Here is a 26,373-nt window from a genome sequence, read left to right as displayed (position 1 = left end):
AAGTCTGGATATTTCAAAGCTGATCCTCAAACCGCTAAACCTTGCCAAATGACCATGCTGCGATGGCCAAAGATCTCGACGTAAGGAGTAAGGAATGCAGGCTCACACTGAAAATGCATTAGACCAAGGCTTAATGCAAACCTAGAGAGAAAATGCAGGATAAAAGGAAACAGAGTTGTCCGACAGCCTTCCTACCTGTGCAGATGAGTGATGATGTCCCATGCACAGAGAAAAAGAGCAGAGACCCACCCAAGGAGCAAATCAGCATAACTGTGGTAAAGGGAAGGGGACGGAAGGGTGGTCCCTGGGGATGAGGTACTCCTACACCAAAAGTCTGCTCTTTGCGGTGGACATTCCTGCACGAGTTCGGGCAGGTCACAGAGGCTAAGCCAAAACTGTTGGACCCAGGGTGTCCCTGGGAGCCTGACCTGTCCCGCAGGGCAGGCAGGTGGCAATCTCTCCACTCCTCAGCTTTTTCCGCTGACACAGACAAGAAATTCTTTTCCTGTTTCAGAGGCACATTGAGAAGATGCACACCAGCATCAATGAGGCTCTTGGGGACTGTGGTAAGGAGACCACACTGACAGCCAGGCTCTGACAGCATCGCTCAAGTCCACAAGCATTTTGTTTTATGAAGCTGACTGATTATTTTTACCACTTAAGGACTCATCCACATCTAATGAGATTCCTACAGATCAGTCTGATTTTCTGCACTGATAAATCCCTTGCCTCCACCCCCAAGACATCATTTACTCTCTCATTTTCTAAGCACACAAAAAATCCACAGCAGACTAAACAGCTCCCTTGTCTTGGAGACTGTGCGGAGCAACAATTTACCTTTAAGGACAAAACAAGCCAATAGCCCCGCAGCATCCAAGGAAATGAAAAGCAGATGAAGATACGGCCCCTATAAGCTCCAAGACATCCAGAGAGGCAGGGGAGAGGTGGCAGGGCATCATCACTGTGCAAGGGGACAACTGTCAAGGACCCCAGAGGCAAAGCTCACAACTGTGATTTATATCGAACAGGTACTGGGCTAAACCACTGCGTCTCCATCCTTTCCCGTTAGCGACAGCATGTGCTCGCAGAAAGCTCCTCTCTGCCTCCAGCTTTGGCCGCACTATGGAGGAAATCGCAGGGACTGAGGAATGTGCACCAGGGAGAGCAAATAAACAGAGGTGTGCAAATCTGCTAAAAATAACCCAGGAATTGCAGCTCTTGGAGGGGAACACAGATACTCAGTTGTTCGCCACCGTCTACCACAATCAAGGCCTTGTCTGAACAGGTGGGTGGCTTTCCTGGCAAGTCCTATCTTTAAAAAAAAACACCACACGGAAAAATCCCTCCTCAATCATTCCTGCAGCCCCTCTGTTTTCATCTAGAGTCTTGCCAGAGGTTGTCAAAACAAGAAAGAAAAATAAAGGTTCAACATGATTTTTGCTGTTTTCCCACTGCTTTCCAGGGCATTGCCATGTTATTCCAGGCAGCCCAGAAATGCCAGCGAGCTGGTGACAAGGGGCAAGGCTGGCAGGGGACACGGCCACCAGCGGTGCCCAAAACATGGAGCAACCTGTTTGAGACACGCTTGAGAGAAGCCCTTGAGGGAAAAAGCCTCAAGGAACCCAGTAAGAACTGGAAATGGGATTGAATTATAGAACCCTGTGTGCTTGAGGTCTCAAAATTGAGTAACACCGGTATCAGCCGCAGCAGGAGGAGGGGAGCAGGGGACTACGTATGATGGAAAGCTCAGCAGAGGCACTGGAAAGATCGAGTTGTGTAAGACCAGTAAAACACACCTTCTGCTAAAGATGGGGGCTGCAAACCAAACCCCCTGGTAAGAAACCCGAACACCCTGCTGGTTTTTCCAGTTCCGGCCTCTAAGCTAAGTATGGGTAAATGTCCTAAAATTAGGAGTGATCTGTGTATGTTAAGAAATCGTCTTGCATCACAATGCCCTGGTGACGTCTTCTGTTTCTTTGACTTCTCCCTTAGTTTAAAGGTTCCAAACCCAGATAACCCCAAGTGTCTCAAAGCAAATATTTCTCTTGCCCCCCCCCCCCCCCCCCTTTTTTTTTTCCTCTTTTTGGCTGTATTTCTCGGAAGTCTCCTTTTGTCTTGCTCAAGTCTGAAATTTGCTGAAAGGCTCCTTAAAGGCTAAGTCTCCAGTGCTGAGCATGTTTCCCAATGCCAGAGAGCACACACAGCAACAGGAGCACAATTTTTTTTCCAGCTTTCACTTTCCAGAGCGTAGACCCAAGCTTAGACCCAGACTCACTGATCTCCACTTGGTGCAGATGGGCACAACAGCCCCAGCCATTATCTTTGCTGTTGTGATGGAGGCAGCCTATCTCCTGCACTTTTACACCCTTGTTTCTGAGGCAGACACGATGGATGGCAGGACCCCAGCTCCAACGAGAGCAGTGGAGCTCACTGGAAAGGATGGCACAGCTGACCAGGGCGTGGGTACACACACACGGAGCATGGCACCAAAGTCAGAGGGACGGGTGACACCAGGGCTGTTAATCACCCTGGGAACACAGCACTGGTGCCTCCCCATCACTAGTGGGTGTCAAACACCATCCTGTACAGCTTTTTATGCTATTGCATATCTGGCCCACAGGAACTGGTTACTACAGCCTGTGTTGTCAGCAGAGAACCAGGTAACCTCAGCGTGCTCACAGCCTGCCTCCCACCAAACACACCCAGGTAAACACAGCAAGGTCTGGGGGGTTTCTCGGGGCTCTAATTGTGCCACAGCCCAGTGTTTGCTTGAAAGTAGTTGAGTGCCACTGCTGCGGTGGTCTGGGACAGGGGCAACCCCTGCTCAGGCACACGCTGCAGCCAGCCCAGGAGCAATTTGGCTCCCTGTGTTGGGGCACTGAGGGGGGTCCAGGCACCCAGGGGCCAGTTCAGTGGAGCTGAGCAGGCTGGACAAGGATCAAGAGATTCCTCCACTTCATCCTGAAGACAAAAACCTGCACCTAAAGATGCTAAAGGAAAAAGCAGACCATGCATACATAACACTATGCCCCAGGGAGGCTGCACCATGCTCTGTGGTACCCCACCCCGGACACACGCACCCAGCAGATGGGGGTCCACCCTCACGATGCAGATGTGCCTGGTAAACTCAGTGTAGCTCCCCCGAGCCTTCCCATTCTTGGCTGCTGATAAAGTCAAACACAGCAGTATCAGTCCAGCTGCTTTCTGACTTGTTTCATGTAACCTCAGCTCGAGCGCCTGATAAAGATAATCTGTGCTCGTGGCTTCCTCTGGGTCACTGGGAATCCTGCAGACCCTGATCAAAGGGCCCCCGAGCTGGGCTTCAGAGCTGGCTGCTCCTCCACTGCTTCAGGGGTACCAGCAGCAGGAGAATAAGTCTGGCCTGTGCCAGGCTGATACTAACTGTAAAAATAATCTTCAGACTGTATAGACATAGGAAAGTCTTTGAAGGGAATAAATAACTAACTTCACTTGCAGAGGCACATATTTGACCATATTACCTCATCTCAACTGCAAAATATCCAGCTCACAGCTGGTCCTCCTGATTTCTTCCCCTTGCAAAACTGCATCCAGCTCCCCCTGAAGCTGATTTAATAGCCTGCTTAACCGGTGATGTCCTTGGCCATTTGCTCCCTATTTTAGGTGAAGAAAGTGAGCCTGAATTTTTTTATGTACCACTCAACCACTTTTTTCCTTGCTCAAGCCACCTGGTTATACCATTGTGATTTCATAAATGCTATAGAGTAACACCTCTTTATAGCAGTCAGAGCGGTATTTTTTTTGCTTACTTAGACTAGTTTTCAGTCTGGTTAAGCTCCAATGACTCCAGCAGTTACTTTTATTTGCAATGCTGTGTGTAAGTCGGCTCAGAAGCTGGCCTTATGCTAGTTATACAGTTTCCAGGCACTTGGCCTCCACATTTCACAAAGTTATGGATAGGAATGGTATTCAGAGAGGGTTTCTGGAGAAAGAAGGAGAAAAAAAAAAAAGAAAAAAAAAAATGGGCAGCAAAGAGAGGATGGAATAACACATCTTTCAACTCACTCAGCAGTTAACATCTGGGGTTTTGAGTTTTCCACCAATGCAGGAAACTTTGGGAAGGTTCAGGGTAACGAGGATACAAGTCAGCAGTCCTCCCTACCTTTTGTCAGAAACCAGCCCAAAATTCACTGCTTTTATGCACACCAGGGAGTGCTCTAGGAGAAAACCCCCTCCCCTGCTGCATGCCCTGCAGGAAACAACCCTCCTATAGCAACCACGAGCACTGGTGGGGAACGGTCCCTGGGACGAACAGGGATTGCTGGAACACATCGTCACCCAGCAAGAACAAACTGCTGCAATGCTTGGCTTTGGGGGCTTCTGCCAGCACAGCTATAGCTTCCCGTGCCTGAGGGATGGGGGCTGCCTGTGGAAAACCCTGAAAACCCTGGCTATTGGCATAGGAAAACCGAGGCTTGTCACTTGGATTGCTCTTTCTTAACTGCTCTGCAAAAAACAGATGGCATTAATGCAGGATTCAAATCTACTGTCAGGTACATGGTTAGAGTTCTCAGGACATTTTATATCCTCCAGTAAATCCATCCATGGTGTCAATGCTGTAAGCTACACATCAAACCACATACTCTGCTGTGAAGAGGTAATTTTGCAAGTACACTGGGCAGAAGGTCAGCCTTGTGCCATGGTTTAAAATAAGACACTTGCAAAAAAGCCGAACCTAACTTAGCTTAAAAATCAAGGCTGTTTCATCTTAAGTAACAGAGTTTAAGTTCTTTTTATTTGCCTTCTGGTATTTAGTCTGCGGGGTGAGAGAGATTCATGTTTTCCAGGATTTCTCTACAAATCCAAAAGGTAAAACAAATTTCTCACATGACTTTTTAAACCAGAGCCCAGATTCTCCCTGAATCAGAGGCGGGAAGAAGGGGTGTTAAGGAAATCATTAAAGTTGCCAGGCCTTTGATAAGGACATGGAAGGGGACACAGCCATCCTGGCATCACGGATGAGAGAAGCGAAGCAGAGCAGGGACTAATAACACATCCAGCAAACGCAACCCAAAGTAATTCAGGTCAAAAGTGCGATGTTTTCCTCTTTCATTTAAAAAACAAGACAGGAAATGTATAAAAGCTGACAGGATCATTAGGGATTTTATAAATGCTGCTTCCTGTGGTACAGAAAAAGGAAAGAAGAGAGGCACTGGGCCAAATTATGTGCTAGAGTAGATGCATGTAACTGCGATGCAAAGCAGCGCACTGCAGAGCTGGTGGACCTGTACCCAGGAGAATAAGGGGATCGGGGATCCAGGATGGGTTCTGCAGTGACAGCGGGGGCACAGCCTGCACCCCATTCCCGAGGGCCAGCGGTGAGTGGTGCTCCCCGCGGGGAAGGCTCCCGGCACCTGCGCATCTGATGAGTCAGCAGCCCTGGCCCCAACCTGAAACCGAGTGAGGCCCCGGGACAGGAGGGGAGGTTGGTTTTGTTTTATTTTCTCCAAGGCTTTCTCTATGAAAACAACCTCCTACCAACATCAGACCGTTTTACTGAGCCGACAAAGCTAAATAATGAATTTGGCACTTTCCTTTGGTGTCCGCTGCCCTGCTCAGAGTCACGTGCTGGGAATCTGGAGGGCCGGAGAAGGGCTAGCAGGGAAGCAGGCTTGTGTTTGTCTTGGAAAGCTGCACACACGCCCAACTCTAAGCATCACTGGACCACTCTTCGTTTTGCTTCCACCCTCGGCAGCAGGCAGAGCCCCCAGCTGCTGATCTCTGCTCCGAAACCCCTGTGCCTTCGGTACCTGTGTCCAGCACGCTCAGAAAAACAAAGTGGAAAGGAAGGGGGTGGCAGATGGATTTGCTTAAGAAAGAAAAGAGCAAGGAAACACCACTCGACGCAGGACAGCATAGTTTTGCTACCATGCTGTGGAGCTGGAGGGGTTCCTGTTGGGCATGGGAAGAGACCACCGGCCAGCCCAAGCCTCCCAGTCAAGGCAGGCATGGGAGCTCCGCATTTACCAAGCAGCTACTTCCCAACCAAGTTCAATATTGCCAAGACAAGGAGCTCCTGAGCATGCCAGCAGCAAAACTTCAGCTTCAGAGGAACTTCAGTGCTGGATATCGAGTACCAACACACCAGCAGTGTCTCTGGGCTTCAGGAGTTTTGGGCCAGAGCATCTAAGCCCTCCATCAACCCCTTTGTAGGTGTAGCCAAGAGCAATTAAAGCAGAGAGTGGGTGAGGCGTGTGTAAATCAGGCTGAATCATGGCCGGTGGCCTGGGCGAGCAGTAGGGATGCACAGCACCTCATCAGGGCCCTCTGCACCCAGGTGTACTTGCCTGCCTGTTAGGACAGATGGAGATGAGATTAAGCCAGAGGAGCCACCAGCTGCAACTCTGACACGGCTTTGAAACAAATGCAGATAAATCCACATGTGCAGTGGAGCCAAAGCTCTCGGTGGAGTGTTTAGATTGTTTGGCAGCCAAAGCAAATACATTTGCTCTGCAGGTTATAGAAGGCTGTTAAACCAGCCGTGCAACCAGCTCCTCCAAGCCAAAAACTATACTGAAGGCTAATGCCTACACTGACCCTGTTACAGTTTACTGATTCTCCTGCTTCTCTCAAAGGATGCACTTGATAAATAAAAAGGTGGATACTTCAAGCAGCAACACACTCCATACTCAGCCCAAGATTTCCCCACCTTTTTTTTTAAATTGTTGGCCTTTTTCTACCTGCAATTGAGCTCAGTCTTGCCCAAAACAGAGGTGAGAACAGCAAGGGGTCTCCCTTAAACCTCTGTCACTGAAAAGAAGTCTGATATACCACTACAGCAGAAGACAGGGGCTAGAATGAAGAGTAGAAGTGGTCTCTGGGATCCATTTAGGATATTGTCCTGCAAACACCTGCTGCTCAGCACTGCACTTGCTTTCCCAAGGAGCTCCTTTGGGACCTTGCCTCCTGAAGGCTGGTAGGACAGCCTCTGCACTGGCCTGCCCAAAAGGTGGTGGCAGAAAGTCCCTGTGGGCTTGTGGCAGGAGGAAGGGAAGAGGAACCCCTGGGTGCCCTAGCTCCTCTCTTTGCACAGATAAGAAGTCAGTTGCAGGTGGCAAGGACCACAGGCCCAACGCTGCCCGTGCTGCTGCTGCCGCAGCAGAGGTGGCACATGGGCAAAGCACGTCCTTGAGGCAGCAGCCTGGTAAAGGCACTTCTGAGGCACCAGCTGGGTTGATAACAAGAGAAACTTGGAGGAACACTAATTTCAGAGTACCTATCTCATGAGGTTTTAATCTCTGGTGTACTTTGTGACTAATGAGTCACGTTTAACTTGTAGCACCAACCTCTGCCCTAACTCCATCAGCACTAAATTACTGCTTTGTTGCAGAGCCCCAATCCAGCCCAGTGTTCCCTTGCTGAGGTGTTCTGCAAACACATTTGGCTCATGGGAAAAAAACATCCCCGCTCCTTCTCTAAAACAATTTGCAAAAAGTACAAGTAACTGCTCCAAAAGACATCACATCTACCACTGTGGAACGCCTGCTGTAGGAGTGTTGTTTACGTGGACAAAGAGCTCTTATGCCATACCGTGTTGCAATCCCCACCTATCTCATCGCGATCTTCACTTCTGTCAGCAAACAAGTCCTAAACACCACTTAGCATCCACAGGGCGTCCTGCTTGCTGCCACATCTTCTTACACAGCTCCTTACGCAACAACCAGACAATCTGGATTACTCACTGGCCCATGGCTTTCTCAAGATTCATTGCTTATCGGAAATCAAAGGAGAATTTTTTATGTTTGTCAGGACAATGGCATCTAACATTACTCCAGGTAGGCTTACGTTTGTCAGAGTTAGAAAGCCTTCAGCCTTCAAGCCATAAACCAACCTTTAAGAGATTAAGAAAAATCTTTCCCCTATGTATAGGTTACTCAGCACTTGCTGCCAAGAGATTTCTTTCATCTTCCTCAGAAATGTACAGCCATTCAATGTAGGAGCATGGCGACTGATGGCTGTGGGACTGTGCGCTGCCTTACTCAGAGGCTTGGGGGAGCCAACCATTCAAACAACAACAAAAAACATAACCAAAAAAAAAACCCTGAGCAAAACCCACTTTCATTTATTTTCCCTTCACTGGCAGCATAAACACACTGCAACTGCTCCACAACAGCACACTGTACACCCAAATTATTTCTGTGGTTGTTTATTTACCGAGATTATAGTCATGCCTCAAGGCCTTATCTTTGATGTCTGAAACTCTGGGCAAAATTTTCTGAAGGAAAATAATGACTTCCAGTATTCCCCATCCAGCCCCGTGACTTGCCCAAAGTCACACAGATGGCCAGTGGCAGAGTGGGGACAGCACATCTCTGCACGGGGCGGTCCTGGGGCAACCTCCCAGCACCCCCTTTCCGATTCCAGTTGCACAGGCACTAAGGACCATGTCATCAGGGTGAAATCAATGATAAATTAGGCAGCTAAATCCTGCGTGGGATCTTGGCTCACATCAGAAAAAAAACTGGAAATAGAGTCAACTTCACTGGGAGTAAACTATTTGCTCTACAGCTAAGAAAGTGTGTAAATGGGAAAATCAAAAAATCCCAACAAGAAACTGTACAGTCAACCAGAGAGAAGAGGACAGGAATATTTGCACAGCGAAGGACAGAGCTACCTACAGTAACTGAACTTATTTTCACACCAGAGGAATAGGCTAGATTAACAGATATAGCAGACAATTTCTTCAGTGAGTACAAAAATTAAGAAGTAGCAATGCACACCAAAACCCCTTACTACAGGTTAATGAACCCTCAAGCTCCACCAGGCAGTAGGTCAGGAGAACATACACGCGATTCCCCTACAGGAAGGCGAGATGCTGAAACAGGAGATGCCTTTGCAAGCTGGAGGGAGCCCCCAAAGGACTGAGCACAGCCCACATCCCCCCGGCTTAACAAGGTCCAGGGATGCAGCAATTTATAGAAGAGCAATTTCGACACAGGCTGCAGGGCAAGGAGAGAGATTTCACACCAATTAGGAAATGCTGTGAAGAGGAGCCTAGGCAGAGGGAGTAAAGTTTCAAAAAGCCATGCTATGCCAAGTCACTGATTGCATCTAACAGGAATATTTTAGACAAATGAAAGCAGAAACGCTAGCGGGAATTTCTGCATGTATAGCGAGTGGGGAGAATATCGTGTATTCCATCTGAAGGGGTAGCAAGGGAGAGACAGTCAAGAGTAGTTTTCCAAATGGAAAGCCAGACAAAATAATATATTAGACCCACTTTTTGGCAGCAGGAGCCAGACTTCAAGGGTCTCAATACAGACCCAGAGAATCTTTCACCTTTCCAAAGCCCCCAGTCCAATCTCCATTTAATGCTGTCTAAAACTCAGTGATTCAGCTGAATCCCCAGTTACAACGTGAAGACACCACATGATTTCCCATGGACAGATGCCAGCTTCGTTGTCAGAAGTCAAAAGCAAGGAGGACACAGGCTGCGCTCAGGTTTAGGCTCACAGTTTCACACTGACATTTTCTCAGTTCCTGCTTGTCTGGGTGAGATCAAAAAACCAGAAAAGTTTGGTCAAGAGCTTACAGTTATACCGGGTTTCTACTTAAAACCAAATGGCCCACACCAAACTGATTCCAGATTTGCTCTGAGGACTTGCAGCCTTTAAGGCATCAGCCAGGGAATCTGTATGAAATTCAAACTTGAGCCTGAGTCTGGCAATGGAAACATGGCCCAAAGCGTTCAGCAAAGCCTCGTTAGCCTCCTTCAGCCTCTCTCCATCCCATTCCAGCGCCTGTGCTGCTGGGAAGCACTGCGGCACACGTGGTCCAGCATGGACATGGACAGACTGCCATGCATGGCTCAAAAGCTACCATAAACCCATGGACTGTGGATTTCTTCCCACTGACTTCTCCTTGGAGTGTCCTACATAGAAACAAGGAGAGCAAGGATGACAGCAGAGACTGACTAGATCCCAGCAACTGCTGCACTGGCTGCTGGACTCTTGCAAGGCAAATAAACCCCCAGGAGCATCACCTCTGCAAACACGCAGTGTTCACAAGCACAAAGGGTGCAGATGAAGCAAAGAATTTGGAAATGAAGAGTGGGCATTCTTCTGAAGCATCTTGGTGATGCAGAGAATGGAGATTAACAGCATGTTACACTACTCAAAAGCTATGCTGAATTTCTCCAAGGGCCATCCTAGATCCAGCTCTGTTATGATACATTGCTTTTTAGGACTTACGACTGCATTCCTAAAAAAAGACTCTTAAATCCTCTGAAGATATACCAGCACCGTGAGTATTCTAAGATCAAGGGTAAGTTATTAATATGTAGCAGAAGTGTGTGAATTGAAGGGGCAGGATGAGCTGCCTGAAAAATAAACAGAATTGTAATGTTCTATTTTGAGGCACAAGTGTGAACAGATTGCAGTGCTGGGGAGGACCCTGTCAGACCCTTGGATACAGCCCAGTTCAATGCAAGAAGTCAGAGCAAAGATATCTAATAGTTTATATTTGGGGCACGTGGAATGAGGAGATGGATTGAAAGTTTGTTCTTCAGTGATCTAAAGTCCCCAGCACAACGTTCCCATCTTCCCTACAAGAATGCGAAGAACCACAGAGTGAACTGCTGTGATTTCATACTGGCTCCACTGGCACAGGGTTCGGATTTTGGTGAAAGTGCCTTGGAGTGGCACTGAACTGATCTTTAACTTTGGGGGAAAAGAAAGCCAAAGGAATTTGCTTTCTCACAGGATTTGTCCCTGTAGGATAAAGTTGTCTCAATATTTGCCTGCCCAGTAGCTGAAATTATGATTCTTTTCTCTTGTGCAAAGTCATAAAACAAAGGGCGACAGGCAACAGGTTGCACTCTGAGCTTCTGCAAGAGAACACATCTGATACTTGCCCAAACATCAGACTTAAATAGATATTTTCTGCATTTCTAATTAGATTTGTTCAACCCTTGCACAACCAGAGAGTCCTGATGCTTTATTCTTTTTTTTAAGACAACATTGGGCTTTGTGTACAAATGGATAGTTCCTGGAGGTATTCCCCTTGGTTTGTTAAGTTCGTTGTGGGTCTTGGGACCCCATAAAGGGAAAGCAGACTCCCTTCTGCCAGAGAGTTAATAGCCAGCACAGAAAGCAGACTTGCTGCTGACAGACATTGTTTCTATAACCTACAGACAGAGAGGGCAGAGGGGACGGGGGAGATCAATAGACCTGGAGTGTGTGTATAAGTCAGCGCGTCTCTGATCAGGTTTCCTCCAGGGGCTGGATCACAATTTTTTTTCCTTAACAGAAAAAAAAAAACTCCCAGCCTGAAAGAGTAAGTTTGGACATAGACCTCCAGCAATACAGAAAAAGAGAAGGAAAAATAAAATAAAATAAAATAACCCCCCCTCCCCATATTCTTCTCCCATTTACACTGGTGTGAAACCAAGTGGTCGGTTTACAGAACTGTGACTGGGAGTACAGATTATCTTATCATTTTACATGTTTTCATCAAGATTAATGAAGCTTTCATGCTCAGAGCATTTTGGTCAACACCTAACATTAACATCCCATGTTTAAGTGCTTGTAAAAGCATTTGTAAAACGATGAGTAGGATTGTTATTTTTACAGCCAGGATTCCAAAGAAAATGAGTCATTTGCAGCACCACTGCCTATTTCTTTGTCCTTTCCTCTCCACAACTCCTCCCCCTGAAGCTGTTAAACCTCACAGCCCGTTTCAACCACATTTGATAAAGGAATAGACCTCAGGAAGATATTCAGACCCTCCCAGTTCCGTAGTTTCCAGAGCATGTCCAACCCTCCAAATTGCAGAAAGGTTTCCTCAACCTTCACCAGACCCGAGAGCCTGGGCAGGCATCCTCCCGGCTGCGCTGCTCCAGCCCTGAACTGAGCACCTTTCCATACCTACCCACGGGTGGTAAAGGAAACCTTGGAGCCACCTTCTGCCATGGTTTGTCTAAGCCCTTCTCTTGCCTCTGAAGCAGACCCAGCTGCTTTTCTTGCGCAGACTGGTGCAAGGACGCCCTAACACGTGCTTTTTGGTGTAGCATCTTCAACTGACCGATGCTTATACCCCTCACCACATCCATCCTATCCCCAAAAGCAAGCTTTTAAGACTCCTGCTCTCATCTTTTCCTGAACCTTGCTGTGAACGTTTGGTCCCCAACATTTTTTGCACATCTGGCACGTGGTTCCTGCTTCCATGAGGCTGCCCTGATCCCCCCAGCTGTACTGGAGCTGCGAGGCTCAGCCGTCACCACACTGCTCGACGGAAAGGGGGTGTCAGGTTCTGTGTGCTGCAAAGGGCTCTTCCTCACCAGCAAAATGCTCTTATTCATGCAAGGCTTAAACACTGGACATACAGATGCCAGCCACAGACCCTCAGACCTGACATTTAACATCCCAAAGCCATTTATCACTCAGCACCCTTATCCCAATTTTAAATCCCCAAATCACAAGGCAAACAACTTAGTGGTTCATTTTTCTGTGCTTTTGTACGTTTCTGACTGCCTTTCTCCTTCCGTCTATTCAACTGCTTCAATTAGCTTCCCCAGCGATCCCAATCTCTGCCGCTCTCCTCAGTGCCACCATTGTGTACCCACAATACCTTTGGGGCTGCCCCATCCAAGCATGTCCGTACTAGTTTCCCCATCAATTCCTCCACAATTTAGCAGTGCCATCTGATTCACAGCTTTTATACATTCCCCGATAGCAGAGACCCCAGTGAGCCGCTCCGGCTGCCTTAGCATTTTAAACAGCTTTACCCTGAACTGGTCAGCTGAAAAGCGCTTATTTCTACAGAAAAGGAGATGACATCAGCTGATGTGGGATAACCATGACAACCTCCCCAGATCAGCAGGGCCACATGCTATTTGAATAAGTAAGCAAAGTTTAACTCTCAACAACTTTCTAAGCAGGACCCCCAGTTTTATTTGGCAGACTGAGTGCATGTATGCCTTTGCATGCATATTACCTGTGCTCCCACCTGCATTTTTATGAATTAAGGGCTCCTAAGATCAGGAGACGGCAATGGTACTGGTAAAAGGAAATCTTTCCAAAATGGCATTTTGCATTCCTACGTGAGACAGAGCTGACAAGCAGATAAAGAGGACATTAGCTCCAAAACCCCCTTTCAATTTGTTTTTTGACAGGCTTGCACCAACATTAAGCAATTGATAGTTTTGCCTAAGGAATGCACTTTGGGATTTGACACATGACCGAACTTCATGAATCAGGCTCCTCACCCTTAATCATCTGCTAAGAAAGCAGAGAACTGAAAGTATTCCAAAGCTTAGATTCGGATCCAAAACCACAACCAACTCATCTTCTAAATGCCACCTTCCTACAGGAAGGGGTCCATACCTGATCGGTATTTTCTTGCTCGAAATAGGGTGGAAACCTTTTTTAATAGGCTGGTGTGCAGAATCAAGAAGTAACACGCTGGATGCAGAGCGGTTAATTCTTCACTGCCACAGTTTTGAAGCATGGTTGCATTCTGGAAAGCCCCACACTTATTTTCTACACTGTTTCTTTCCAACATATAAACTCTTTATTAAAATAAATAAGTGTAGGAGGATTAGCCTTCTGGATCCAGAACCTCTTACTCCCCAATTCTTCATAATGGTATATTTATAAAACACATGTGTCCCATTTTGGGGCAATTTAAAGTTTGCCTAGTACATAAAAGCTTCATTAAAACAGCTGCTCACAATCTGTTAGCATAAATATTTTCCACCCCTTTCTGATCATCATGAAAGGAGGCCAAGGCTAAGGCCGTGGATCCAAGCAGCCTGCGCATTGGAGGTGTTCACAATTTACATTCACATGCATATTTTAAGGCTTGAGCCTACTATCCATGGCTCCCTTCCAGGCTCTGGGAACAGCTATTTTGCACCACTGGGGTCTTTCCAGCTGAAGAAACCTCCGAGAGGTGAGGGCAAAAGGGAATCCAGCTGCGTTTGCTGAAGCCCTCCTGAGCATTTAGGACTTCACCAGGTGCAGTTACAGGGGTGCTCCAGTCCAGCACTGACGTGGCTGCTGCTAAAAAGTGACGGTCCCTTCCCCACCGCATGCCCCTGCCCGTCTGCTCCTGCTGCAGCCCTTGCACCAGCCCCAGTGCACGCGCAGCCCCACAGCAGGCTGGGTCAGGAAACTGTTTCAGCTGAAAAAAAAAAAAAAATAATAAAATTGCCCCCGCCTTTTTCTCATCCCTGCTTCAAATATTTCCTGCAAGTTAAAAAACTGCCTCTGAGCAGAACAAAAAAAAAAAAAAAAAAAAGAAACAAACCCCAAACATGAAGAAAACAGCCCAGATTGTGCAGCTCCAACCCTAATAAACACTCCCAGCCTGAAGCCAGCAGGTCGAACACCACTCACACACACAATGAACATCTCGTCACCTATAAACGACATCCTAATTTGAGACCAGCAGGCCCCAAGAGGTCTAGCCTGGAGCAGGGAAGTCTCCTCCTCCTAACACGTCCCTGCCAGCACTGAACAAAGACTTGTTCACTGGCCCAAAAGATCTGTTTGACTTGGAAAAATTAATCATGCCCAGAAAGCCAGTCTCCTTGAGATCAGGAGGCTCAATTCCACCTTTCATTAAACCCCTGACCTTCTGGAATAACTGCAACCAAGTCAGCAGGGTCACATCTGATTCATACTGCGACTGGGGATGAAACCCGAACCGCAGGCTCAGATCATTAATCCTGTTATCTGCTGCCTCCCTGCATCAATCCAGAGAGGAGGAAGCCTCTTTATCGCGGTTCTATGCCTCACGATGAAATAACTCAACTGGATTAAATCAGCTCTTTGGGGCATCAATCATGCTATTGTCCCCAGAGCAGGAAGTTTCCTCCTCAGTCTTCAGCCACCTCTGCCCTGACCCATATTCCAAGGACTTCCCTGCACATTTCACTCACGCCTGTATTTTGCATTTACTTACACAAGCAGCTGTGTCCTGTGATCAAGAGCAATAATAAAAAAAGAGCTAATAAACAATAAAGTCAATCTTTAAGTCATAAGCAGACAGTGATGCTTAGTGAGATTTTTCAATAGAAGTACCTCACAACTCGCTACAAATTTCACCAAGTAGGGTCCTTTGGAACTTTGAGACTACCGCTGAGCACCTGCCTGAGTTGAAGCCTCACCCAGGGACCCACATCTTCAAAAACGTTGCCTCCCAGTAAGACTTAGGCAGTGTCAGGTGCTGAATATCTTCGAAGGCAGCGTCAGAGCAAGGCACCAGGCAGATATACTGACCGTGAGACTACCCAGTTAGAGTCTAGATGTAAGAGCTGGGAAACCCAGCAAGTACAGCTACTAGATTGGGCAACAGCAACTGTAGTTCTTTGCTAAAGCTCACCAGAAACATTGCATTCTCCGAAAGGAGAAGCTTTTTCTCCTAAAACTGCTCCTTGCTGTGGAGATGGTAGCAAAATCCACGTCCCGCTGCTTGGCTCAGTTGCTATGTTTTGAGAGATAGAAGAACAGACACATAGGAACAATTTTTTCTCCCAGCTTGTAACTTGAGGGGATGCTGCAGGGCTCACAGGAGGAGACTGAGGGCGTCGATGGTGCTGCTCAGCGCTTGTTCAGCAGTGCAGTTAGAGGTTGGGAAAAAGCACGGGAGCAGCATTTCCTTGGGGATCTTTGCACCCAAAAGCACTTACGTTCTCCGAGCAGGAAATATCTCCTCCTTCACAAAACGAGCCCAGAGCTACCAAGGAACCCTCTCTGCTCCTCACTAACCCCCATTTGAACTCGCATCAGGGAATTAATTTGCTTCTGTTTAGTGGAGGCACAGCGCAAAGGGACTCTGGGAGAGGCAAGCAAAAGTGAAAAGAAAGGATCAGTCAGTAGGCTACGTGGGATTTGGAATCTGGACATGTGAACTTCACAGGAACAAAATGGGCTTTCCATAGTGTTATTTACTCTCCTGATACAGCGATAAACCATCACTTCCTTGCATTACCCTCTTCCAAGTAAAAGCAGTGAGAAACATGACAAAAGAGCATTCCCATTTAAATTCATGCTCTTTTTCCATCCCCCACTCCCTCTCAAACACACATTTGCTTTGAGCCTCAGGTTAATAAAAACCACAAAGCCCCACTTAGCCAAAACCACAACATTTTCCTTGATTTGGGGTCAAAACTGACAAGTTCTGCCTGTTTTACTCCTGCAACCATCAAACTTCTCAGGTTCACTCTCAGAGCACCTCAGTTATACCGAAAAGTTCACAGACCTGGCACAAGTTTGGGATTTATTATTAAACCTGCCAGATTTCAGGTTTGATTTATGACTCTTTCATACAGCCACGTTATCGAGTAGAGACAGGCCCTGCAGTGCATGCTGAGAGGCGTTCGTAAAGCTATAAACTCTGAAGCCAAAAGGGACCACTTAGATCTGGTCTGACCCCCAGTATAAACACAGAGCAGCCACCCACCAGGAACAGGGCCGTAGCTTTTAACAATACTTTTATATTTTCTGTTTCCACACCTCTCTGCAGTTTCTAGAGGTTGCTTGCTGCAGAAAGGACCCTGTGGAGCAAAGCAAGAGGGGAGGGACGACTCGCTGTGCCCTCAGTTCTGCGGCTTGGCCGTGCTCCGTGGCGATGCCAAGTGCCACAGGAGCGCAGGGAGGCAAAGCTGCTCCTCTCGTCAGGCTGCGAGTTACAGACCTTCTCCCCCAGACAGAGCATCTCAGCTCTACATGTGATGAGGACACTGCTTTTTCCACTTCAGTTCGGAAGGACGACAGCCTTTCTGCCTTCAGCCCCATGCCGAGGCATTCAGCAACAAGCCTCTTTCTTTCCCCCAGCTCGCCCCGGCACAGCCCAAAGGCAGTGCAGAGATTGCTGCTGCATTACGTTGGGCATCTCCCTTCCAGACCCTGGAGTTATGACAGCCAGGGTTACAGAGGCAGGCAAGGGCCGTACACACACAGCCCTGTCCTCAGAGACCTGTTTGCAGAGGAAAGCCAAAAAAAAAAAAAAAAAAAAAAAAAAAAATGTCCTGCACAAAAAAACCCAAGACCCAATAAACAAACAAAAAAAACCCCAACACACCAAAAAACCAAATCTCTGAGTTCTTGCCAATATGACCCACAGCAGAAATAAAAATTGGGACCCACTGACATTGACCCAGGAGGCAAACCCCCATTTACATGAGCTTCCCGAGGCCTTGGAGAGATCACAGCAAGTGCAGAGAGGAAATAGTGAAACACACACAGGAAACCCTGACACCTCGCCGCTGAGCTCTATGTCCAGCACAAACGGGCTAATACTTTTTTCTTGGATTTTCAATGTGACATTCATATTTTTATATTTTATGTGTGTGCATATATAAATATAATGACTCTAATGTATTTATTTCACATTTTGAACTCCAAGGATGTCGAAGGCAATCTGCAGAGATGAAGGGCAATTCACTGCCAAGGTTTCGGGACCCGTCCCAGGGGCCCCCGCGCAGTTACAACAACACGTTTTATCTCCCGCGCAGGCAGGAAGGGGGGTGTAGCAAGACGGAGGGACGGAAGCGAGCTCTGGCAGCGAATCAGATGATGTGTATTAGGGAGATAATAAGCAGAGATTACACGCTTGGCAACTGTTTTGCACTGTGCCCTCAGTTTATAAAGCTCAGGTTCCCCCTCTGGGATTACTTGCCATCCCATAATGCCTCAGGTAGTTTAGTCTAACAGCACATCCCGCTGGGAAGACGCAATGCGGCTGGGCCTGTGCTCTCCCCTTTCAGTTTCGGTGAAACTCTCGCCTTCAGCAGAGGTGCAGCACAAGGCCAGTGAGGCACTCCGGTCCCAGCCCTCCGCAGCTTCCCCGGACGCCAAACACCGCGCATCCGGCATCCAAGTGGGTGGTATGCCCAACTGCCAAGTTCTCAGCTTCAATAGAATCATTCCAGTACTACTTTTGGGGTTTGTTGTGTTTTTGGTTTTTTTGGTTTTTTTTTAAAGGCAAACAGCTGCATGGCAGATCCCCACAGGAGCTCAGCAGGAGGCATCACCTTGCACCAGAGAGCTCCCGGCCAGGGCGCCTGGCAGCCCGCTCAGGTCACAGCGCTGCTTGTGACAGTGCCAACGATTCCTTTGGACAGGGTCTTAACTCACCCGCATCTTTGCTTTAAAATTCCTGGAAGCCCAGCAGAATACCATTTCTGATTCAAAGTTGCTGACACCAAGAAATCCTTGATTTGACAGTGTGGCTTAGTAGAAAAGCAAAAACATGACCCATTCGAAGGTTTTTTCCTACGGTTCCTTGTTCACCTAAAGACAAGATGGCCAAACCTTTTTAAGTTACCCAAGTGAGCTCTGAGTATTGTATTTAATTTCCCAGTATAGCGAATCTCAGCCCTGGCTCTCTGCAAAACTTTAAAAGCTCCAAAGGAACAGCACTTGACTCTAAAAAAGTTTGTCTTACCGCAGTGACTCACTATTTTTACCCCAGTAATTGGTCACAAAGCTGTTTGTTTTTGCAGATGCTCTCTGGCTTCTCACAAGCATCACTCTGCCCTTTTCCTTCGGCACCTGAAGGTTTTCTTGCAGTAAACCACGGTGCCATCTGCTCACGAGGTAACAGCTAAATTTGTCAGCGGTAACAGACCTGCGGTAACCATGGGACCAAGGAAAATATTGTCCCTCCTCTGCTGTGGGGTTTGTCCACCTGGTTGCCTACACTAGAACCTTAATTAAAAGTCAGGTACAGCCACAGGAGAAAAACTAATGAATCAGCAACTTCCCTGCACCACCAAACAACTCAAGGCACAGAGCAACAGGAGTGGGAGGCAGGGAGGGTTTAGGTGGTGTGACCCCAACTGCCCAAAACAGGAAAGTAATCAACAACAGCATCTCCAGCAACCAAAGCTGGGTCGCTCTAATGTACATGCTAAAGCTTCGGTAGGAGATTCTAAAACCAGGAGGTGGATTTCTTTGGCCAGTGCTGGGAGGAAATATAATTAGATGACTGGAATAGGCACTTTTGGACCTACATTTGGTAAAACCATGAAAATGCTGAAGCATTCACTCAAGCATGTGCTGAAATACTTGGCTCGATAGATCTAATTTAGATAGATACAGGACTAACCCTATTTATATATTAAAATCCTTCAGCCATTACTCATTTCTTTTTAGTTCTTTAGCTGCACAGCTTAATGAATGAGTTTTGTCCCAGATACGTCCACATTCTCATCTGTTCTGTGCATTAATTCTCAAAAGCAGCTTCAGTAGAGGATTTCTTATCTATGCATTCATCAGTTCAAACTCCCTAGTGAGGTCATTTCCGAAGTTTTTAATAAAGAAAGACTTTTGATTCTGGGGGTCATGTTGCAAATTATATCTTCACTAATCTAGCAGAGGTCAAAAAAGAAGTTGGAGTCAAAGAGCATCTTTGACTCCTCAGCACACGTGTGTCTCTAGGCTTTTAAAAATATACAGTCCTGCTGTTATAAATAGAGCATTCTTCTCTAAGGTCAAAAGCTTTCAAAGTCCGGGAAAACATCCCTTTATTTCTTTTTATAATTATTATAGGTTTTCTCTGCTCTGAATAAGGGTGCACTAAACTGGGACAAGAGTTACTCTCAGGGGCAGGGCTTCACCCCAGCTATTTTTACATTGTCAGAGTGTTAACATGAACATCAGTGTCATTTCCTTTGTCAGACACTTCAACAGCACGCCACCAGGACAGCGGCTAGCTATTTGCTCAAGAAGAGAGTAAGAGCATGGACGTCAAAGGAGTGAAGATGAACAGTTTTCTGTTGAGCCCTTTTCATAGACATAAGCAGAGGAAGGCACCATGGTAGGGTAAAGTCCCGTGTTTGGGGCTGCGATCTTACACTGAACAGTGCTCAGACACGTAGGGAACAGCCACTGCCTCGCACAGATGAGACTCTTCCACATCCACAAGCACAGCCAGGCTGACCGACCAGGACACGCAAAAGCAAAAGAGCTGTTCGAATCGTGAGAAAGCACTATTCAGAAGTACTCTTATTTTCTCACATCCCTACTCAGTAAACACAGGCTTTCAAGTAAACTTACGCTCAAGCTGTCCTTCAAAGGACAGGAAGTTTCACCTATTTTAGCAGGACAGCAGCATTTTTCCAAGGGGTTTGCTGAATCAGGGTGCCAGCTTGCACATTCTACTCTACGTTCTGGACCATGCAGCCCAACAGGACCACAGTCCTACCACAAGCCCTTTGTTTGCCATCAATCTGCAAACAATCATGCAAGCCAGCAGCAGCCCACCCTCTAGCTGTTGCACTGCTCACGTGAGTATTAAGAAGTAATGTCTACTGAGTAACTACACAAAGACAACAAGCCAGACACTACATGGAAAGAAGACTATGAGGTCCATCAATAGCTGAGACGCAACAAACCTAAGGGATCCTTTGAAAAGGATATTTCTTCACGTAATGGGCACTTATTGCTAGTTGTCTTGGTTCTCTGGGTGCAGGTCTCTTTTCTATCTCCAATGCTTCGTGATTTCCTTGGACCTCAGCCAGCTCTCTATCTAGCCTTACCCTGGAAGGATCTTGCACAGCAGCTCATGCCCCTACATGCAGGATCTCTCCTTTCTGGTGAGCTGAAACTTTGCACGGGGGCAACTTCTGTGAACATGTCCCCAGGTTCTGCTTGGATGGCTGTAGAAAGGAAAGTACACTTGCATTGTACACAAATCCAGGGTTTATAAAGAAAATTTGGTTCTTCCAGGGATCATCAGACCTGCAAACAGAACCTGCAGCATCCAGGAACTGTTTTAGCTCCTACTCTTGAACAGTCAAGTTACAAAGCCTGGTTTATTTTGAAACAAACCAGTTCATAGGGGTCCATCACTTGGTTTAGCCTAAAATAAGGGAATACAAATCAGATATAAGATGCCATCTCCTTTTATCTTACTGTCACTTATGTGTCACACTAAGCTTGTCAATCACTGATAGAGACATGGTGGAATCTTTGAAATAAGTAAAGCACCCTTCCAGAAAAGAAGTAACAAGACACCATAGGTTAACTGACTTGCACATTACTGTGCTGACCTACTAGTTAACTTGAGGTTTAAAAAAAAAAAAAAAAAAAAAAATTACTTTTGAACAGCACAGGGAAGGCTTAAATGTTTTAAAAGAGCTCAGATTTTGAAGAGCTGCTCTACAACGTGATAATGTACATGCTTTCTCCAAGCTCTTCTGTTCCTGTATTGACGCCAGGAGATTAAAAGGGTGTTGAGTGGTGCTGAGACTCTTGAGGGGTCATTAACATCACGTGCAGTACTGGAGTTATTTTCACTGGCTCAAACCACCCTCGCCTGCTGATGAGCAGGCAGGGATCAGAGGAAGTTGCTGTGGTCACAGAAACACATCCCTCCAGGTCTATCTCCAGGACATCCTGGGGCTCCAAGGCCCTGGGCAACATGTCCTCCCAGTTGCGCTGCCCACCATCATGACTGCTTTGGAACTGCAGTAGCAGTGCAAGGACTGCATTTGGGGAGCTATCTTAGCAGAGCCCTTGGCAATACACACCACGTGTGAATTTTACCAGTCCCGAGACCAGTATTCGTTATTCATAAACACGCCACCTCACATGCTCAGACAGCTTCCCCCTGAAAGCACTCTCAGCTTTACACAACCCCAGCAGCTCAGTTGTTCTACAAAAGTTAACACCCAAGGGCAATATGAACCTAACAACTTGTACATTAGGCAAGCGTGGAAGTGAGGTGCTTTTCCCTACCCTCCTCCTGCACCAGTTCTGCCCTGGCCAGTCCCTCCAGTGTTACACCAACTCAAGCGGCAAGAACGGCTCCTGGGTTTACAGACAGTCCCTGTACTGGAAACAGTGGGATCCATCACCACCATGGTTTTTGCTAAGAGTCACTTCAGTGAAGTCTTCCCAAGTTACATTCCTGCACTATGCACAACAGCAGCGGTAGCTATGCCACCACCAGTACCATCGTGGATGGGAGAGGGAGGAGGTGGCACCTTCCCATTGAGAGCCTCAGGCAGGAAAAACCATGAACAGCAACCATGAACAGGCACGGGGGTAGAAGAAGAAGAAAAGCCAAGACATGCAGTAAGAGCAGGGCTCAAAAGAACCTGCCAGAGCAGAGCAAGAGCTGTTGCCACAGCATCCCCACAAGCAGCTCAGCATATCCCATAGGACAAGTTTCAGTCTAAGGGCAGGGTGAGAGTACCACCCTGGGGATGGCGGTGTCCGTTCCCCACCACCCACAAACTCTACAGCCTGGGCTCTTTCCAAGCCTCATTCACCTTCTCTGCTAAGCACTGGCAGCACCTGTGTCAGTGCTGTGGCACCCTGCTGACAAGGATGGGTGGCACTGTGGCGTGGAGCTGGATAAAAGCTATTCAGCAGTTAGTCTTTCCTTGAGATTTCAACTCAACATATCTAGAGTGTTTTCTCTACCAGAAGACTTCAAAAACCTCACAGTCTTTCCCTGGCATGTTATCTCCTTCCATTGCCTGACCTTTCTGCATAAGCAAGGCAGATGGAAAAAAAAAAAAAAAAAAAAAAAAAAGCCAACCTTTTCCCCCCTTTCTGGGCAGTGAGTCTGACACGAGATCAAAGCACACAGTAATGTAGCCCATGGAATAATAAAAGTCAATGAGAACAATGTGCTGCTGACAGGGGAGCTGTGCCATGCCGCGGTGGGGAGGAGGGACAGGCAAGCAGAGCTGTTCACTGGAGCTGAGGAGACCAGGCAGAGAGCAGGGGAAGAGGGAGCTCTTGTTTTAAAAAAAAAAAAAAGTTCTTATTTTTACAGGAAGGCCCATAGATTAAACCACAAAACCAACCATATGAATATTTGCAGGGCCAAACTCTGCAATCCCATACCCAAGAAAGTTTTCAACTGGATTTAATAGGTCAGCACCCCCACACCACTCCGTACTGCTCAGCGCGGTTGCTTTCTCCACTGCATGGACACTTGGCCTTGCATCTGGAGCTGCTTTGCCTTTTTGTGAATCAGCTCCCCTTCCTGGGTTTCCCTCAGACAGGGCTTGAGTGGATGGAAAAGTCTTTTGTAATCTCCAAATGGAGAGCAAGAGGAAAATGGTGTTGACTGTGGAAGGTGGCAGGTCCAAGCTGATGTTCCTTCTGTCCTTCACCCCCCTGTTTGCTTAGGGAAACCTTGGCCCTTTCTAGACTGGGAATGATTGACCATCACCTGAAAAGCAACTGCATAAGAACAGTTACATAGACCCAAACCCCTCCCACCATTAACTAGGAAAGAAAAATCAAATCGCAGGACAGAGTCAAAAGTAACTTCCCATTTAGCAAACATAACAGCCCAGTCCCCACCTCCAGCAAAACGCATCCTCCCAGCCACACGTGCTTAATTCCACATGGATTTCTCATCTCACAGAGGGGAGGAACTGACAGCTCCACAGCTTGCAGCCAAAGCCAAGGGCTAACGGGTTAATGATCTGCTTCCAATATGGCACATGGAATGGACACAAGCTTTTCCTTGGCCTCTGCAGTCCCCTGGAGATCCACTGCACCAAAGAGAGCCCTTCACCTTCCTCCTGCAACCTCTGCTACCATCATGCCAAGCACATGGGGAACAGAGCAAGTGAGCAGAAACACTGGAATGACAACCCCTGGCCAAAGGATGATAATTAGATCAAGTGCTCACCAGCACAGATTCCTCAGTTACAGAAACAGCTGGGGCTTTTGGAAAGCCCAGGCTGCCCCCACAGCCATCCCATTTGGCCAAAGCAAGTATGGCTGGTGTGACAGTTCACTGCTGCCATGAAGGCTAACCAGTGGGTTAAAAAGACCCCAGAGACCCAACAGAACCACTTCATGTGCTCCAAGGAGGAGCCCAGCCCACCTCTGTTGCTCTGACAGAAGGTTGGAAGCAGAAACACCCAAACAAAACAAACTCCAAGTTTGGGTCTGACCTTTTGATTTGGACAGAATTCAAGCAATCTCCTGTCCCTCCCTCGCAGGAGAAACACAAGGTCCTCAACAAGCTCCAGAGGCTCCACCGCTGCTCACAGTGGCCACACCATGGTCAGGGTTTGGTTCCTGGCATCCACCAGGACCTCTGGTCTTGGATTCAGCAGATGAAGCAAGAAGCCCAAAGCTGAACCAGCCAGACTCAAGCCAACCCTTTACCGAGGTTTGAAAACATTAAGCTAACTTTTTTTTGTCATGCTTTATTTTAGCATTTTCGCACATCTCTGCATTTTGTTGGCTTTGGCATGTACCTGAAGCCATAATACCACAAGAGAAGCTGATGTCTTCATGCCTCCACTGTGGCAAAACCAAGGAGCAATGGAAACCTCATACAAGTTGCTTCTAATTTTGTGAAGTTTCCAGATCTTAGTCCAGACCAAAAGCTTCTAATGAGTTTGGGTAAACTCTGGATAATCCTCTGAACTTTCATGTACCTCAGGAAAACAATGAAATACAGTACCTAGGAATTCCAAAGGTGCTTCAGAGGTGGATGCTCCTGGAACAGCACAAGTAGTAGAGATTCAATACCTTTGCATCCCCATGACTGCACCCCAGCCTTTCATTAAAGTTAAAAAAACAACAACAAAAAAAACAAAACACAGAAACACACACACACACACTTTGTTACTAAGCTGATGGGAAAGAAAGGTAACCCAAATTCTCTCATTATATACCAGCCTAAACCTGCAGGGGAGTTCACTGAGGCACACCAGAAAAGTCAGAACAGATTTATCTATCAGGTTTAAAGAAGGGAAAGGATGAATGACAGCTCCTTTCTTGAAAGGGAAAGAAAAGAAACATTAACTCCTGGTGTTAAAATGCTGTAAAACTGGCTTTTGACTCAGCACAGCATAATGCTGCTTGTAAATGAGGTAATTGGTTTGTGTGAGGTCATGAAATCAAGCATGCCTACACTCGCCCATCCCCTGGAGCTCAGTCAGCTGCAAGAGAACACAATACGTGTACAGCACAGGTGAAAGTAAGACGACTCATGTTTCATGCAACTCATTAATCAGGGTTAAAATTTTATTAATAAATTTAAACGTGGAGAGCCAAGTATCTGATAACTTGCAATCCCTATACACTTGGGGGTGACATCATGCCCATTTACTCCACCTTTCTTCAAAAGCGCAGTGATCAGCAAGTGCTCATGGTTCCCTCCTGCTTCGCAACCACCTTCCCTGGTTAGGAGTACTTCACAGACCCAGACATCAGAACTGAGCGTGCAGAGCGCCATGCTGCACTGCAAATAAAAAGACAAGCAGATGCTGGAAGGGTGGCAAGAGATGGAGCACGGAGCACGCAATGTGGTTCAAACATTTAGACACTGTGAGAACTGCTGGAATCCCTTCTGTTTATGTTTCCAGACATCTCCATCAAGTGGGGGGTAATTAAACACTACAGCAATTGGGTGATAGAATGATTTATTTCTAAAGCACCCTCACAGCCTGAGGCTTTGGGAAGCACATGGAGACACAAACCTTACTCAAAGGAGGAAAGAGAAGAGCACCACATGCAACCCCCTCTGAGGAAGGAGCAGCGAGCAACAGCCTGGCACAGCAAGGTGACGTAGTTCTTTGTTTCCCTGTCAGCTCAGGCTCTTTAATCTTTGCAGAGATTGCTTATGAGTTCAGGGAGAGATGGGAATGGTGCCAAGAATATTTTTTTTAAATTAAAAGTTATGTATTCCAATAAGAAGTGTCCCACTGGGGAAGAGGAGTCCAGCACACAGAGAGGGAATACTCGGCAACACGACCACTGGTAATTGGATAAAAATGAAAAAGCCAAACTGAGATGGAAGAACTTGCCTAGGGTCACCACAGCAGGTCTGGAGTAGACGTGAGAGGGGTTTTTCCAAACTTCTGTCCATTTAACTGCTGCACTTCCCAAAAAGTGACTGCTCCCTGGGTTCCCTGGTTGTGAGAGAAGACACCAAAGGGAGACGTAGCGGTGCTCGGGCATAAAAGAGCTGTGACAAGAGGCTGCAGACTTATCCCAGGAGAGGCAAGCAGCAGGGGCAAAGGCTGCAGCAAGGGAGGTTGAGGATGGATGTTAAGAAAGGCATTTCCACCACCAGGATGTTGAGGCCTCGGTGTCCAAAACCATAAATGACATGGGACCTTTTGGCTTCAGGACCTAACTGCTCCCTGGAAGTCTTTCTAGGTCTTGCTTGTCCTGAACCCTTTCTCTATAAAATCATGGAAGTGGGAAAATGACAGCAGCCTGTCCATCTGAAAGACACAGAGAAGCAAAGGCATCCTGCCCTGCCACACTGGAGGTCAGGAGACCAGATGCTCGAAGCCAAGGACCATGGGAATTCAGCTTTGCATTCAGTCCTGCTTCACAATCTGTTTATTTTACATGTTTATTTAACATCTACATGAATCAAGGCAATATTATTTCA

The 26,373-nt window shown here is 47.1% G+C and overlaps 1 long non-coding RNA gene across 1 annotated transcript in view; it reads left to right on the top strand.

The window, feature by feature from the left end:
• Positions 1–2,338: 2,338 nt before the first annotated feature.
• The window catches only part of LOC308069448, a 67,365-nt gene continuing 43,330 nt past the window's right edge, over positions 2,339–26,373 (top strand). The window contains exon 1 of the long non-coding RNA XR_013930390.1: positions 2,339–26,373. This exon is cut by the window's right edge and continues 15,361 nt beyond it. This is a non-coding gene — a long non-coding RNA (uncharacterized lncRNA).

The sequence above is a fragment of the Falco punctatus genome (assembly GCF_963210335.1).
Source record: "Falco punctatus genome assembly, chromosome: 1".
NCBI lineage: Eukaryota > Metazoa > Chordata > Aves > Falconiformes > Falconidae > Falco > Falco punctatus.
This window is presented reverse-complemented; position numbering and strand designations above follow the sequence as displayed.